General features: G+C 33.1%; 1 protein-coding gene across 1 annotated transcript in view; it reads right to left on the bottom strand.

Moving 5' to 3' along the window:
* The window catches only part of LOC106869101 (endoplasmic reticulum aminopeptidase 1), a 1169084-nt gene that overhangs the window by 665934 nt on the left and 500650 nt on the right, over positions 1-2500 (bottom strand). The window lies entirely within an intron of this gene.

The raw sequence follows: 2500 nt of genomic DNA, 5'->3' as shown, positions 1-2500 counted from the left end.
TACTTTGAATACCTGCTGAAGGAGAGCTGAAGTTGAAACTTTGACTCTAGCAACAAAACTGGGCCATAAAAATAAAGAGAAAAAAACCTGATTAGTATGATATTGGAAGTTCAATATTTGGAGTTTGTATAGGTGATAGAATGTCTATGTAATTATTGATGGTTATGTAGAAACTCTGCCAAATTAGATTGGAGCCTGGTGTAGCCATCCGGTTGCACCAGTCCTCAGTCAAATCGTCCAACCCATGCTAGCATGGAAAGCGGACGTTAAACGATGATGATGATGATGATGATGTATAAGTTTAGGTGATAAAGTGTATTGGTGGTGGCCCTAATCATGACAATAATAGGCATTTAGGAAGATCATTGTTAGGATGTCTTGTGGTTGTTATTATAATGATTATTTTAATTTTCATAATAAGATGGCTGTTTTAGTGGCTAGGCTGATGGTGAACCAAATGTTTTTGATGACATTAGCAGAAATGGGCCTGGTGATATGGAACAGAGATATATCCCAACAGCAGTATTCATGGTAATGGCACTGTTTGTATAGGTGAGGAGGGAAAAAATTTAAAAAAAAATTGGTTCCAAATATTGGTTTCAGATTTTGGCACAAAGCCAGCAGTTTTAGTGGAGGAAAGATGATTACATCGACCCCAGTGCTGAAGCGGTACTTATTTTATTGATTCTGAAAAGAGGAAAAGTAGAGTCAATCCTGGTAGAATTTGAACTCAGGATGTAAAAATGAACAAACTGTTTCTAAGTATTTTGCCTGGCATGCTTACAACTTTGCTAGTGATTTGGCATGCTAAAGATTTTGAATATTTGGAACCTTATTTGGTTCCAAATATTCAAACACAAATATTTAAACTTGTAAACCACGGAGAAGCAAAAACAATGTTAAAACCTTAGAAAAATTATTTACTGCAGTTTTCAAAAAATTTATTTTAGATTGTGAATGTTTTGAAAGAAATATTGAGACATACTTGTTTTCCAAAGAATATTAACAATGAAAGGTGAAACAGTATAAACTAAAAATTCAAACCAGAATACAGCCACTATTGAGATCTTACAACAGCAGCATGATGTATCATCAACATCATTGTTTTTATTTCCACTTTTTCATTCTTGCATTGGTCAGACAAAATGTTTTGAGGCAGATTTTCTGCAGCCAAATGGACTCCCTGTTGCCAACCCTCACCTGTTTCCAAGTTTGGTCATATTTCCCTTCGCTTTACAACATTAACCAGAAGACTGAAAATGAAGGACATTACTTGTATGACAGTGACACAACTGTTGTATTATGTCAATACTGGAAGACACAAAGAAACACCTACATACATGCATGCACATATGCAAACACTCACTCACACATGATGGTCTTCTTTCAGTTTCTGTTTATCAAAGATACAAGGCTTTAGGCAGTTTGAGGTTAGAATAGAAGGATTGAATATGAACCCATGCAGTTGAGAAGCAAACTTCTTAACTACACAGCTATGTCTAAAAAATTAATATATATATAAAAGATTACAACAAAACTAGATCTATGGAAATATAAAAAATGACAACAGTGTGGATTCTTGAGATACTGAACAGATGAACAGACACCATATCACCAAATGGAGAGAGAAAGAGAGAGAGAGCTAATAACAACAGACAGAGCTGACAAAACATTTTGTTGTTGCAGTTGTTTTCCTCAATAATACATCACAAATTTGTTCCAACCAAGAAACATTATCTTCCTTCCATTAAAATCATTACCATAACTTTTAACCTTATGATTAAAATATCCTGTATGTGTGTAAGTGCACTTTTCATTGGTCACAGGTTGAAATCTGATAGCAGAAACTAAGTCATTGGGTGTAACTTAACACCAGCCAAGATAATATAGTCAAATAAGTTTGTTTTTCTCAATTAAATTTCAAAATTTCCTAGTATACAACTGTAGCTACACTGGCACAAGACATAAATCTGAGGTTTCATGTAAACAGTACAAAACATTCTAGTTATATTGAGATGTCAACTGAATTATGAAGTAGAACTATTGCATTTAACCATAGTAGTTTATATATATACATTTATATGTATATGTGTATATATATATACAAGGGTTGGACAAAATAATGGAAACACTGAGCATCATAGCATCATAATTTTGAAATATCCATAAAACCATCAAAAGCTTGTTTATTTTTATTTTTTTATTTATTATTAGTGTTACTTATGATTTGCTAAAATTGCTATTTCTTTTCAGATATCATCAGAAAAAGGTAATTAAAATTCATTAAAATGACAGAGCTATCGGACTTTCAAAGAGGTCAAATTGTTGGTGCTAGCCTAATTAAAACAGCCAAAATATTTGGTGTATGAAGAAGTACTGTCTTGAAAGTAATGACAGCTTTTGAGAAAGAGGGAAAAACCTCCTCGTCAAAACAAAAACTCCAGAAGAAAACCAAAACTTTCAGATAGGGACTGTTGGACTCTTACATGAATTATTAGAA

The sequence above is a fragment of the Octopus bimaculoides genome, chromosome 9, assembly GCF_001194135.2.
Source record: "Octopus bimaculoides isolate UCB-OBI-ISO-001 chromosome 9, ASM119413v2, whole genome shotgun sequence".
In the NCBI taxonomy this organism is placed as follows: Eukaryota; Metazoa; Mollusca; class Cephalopoda; order Octopoda; family Octopodidae; genus Octopus; species Octopus bimaculoides.
This window is presented reverse-complemented; position numbering and strand designations above follow the sequence as displayed.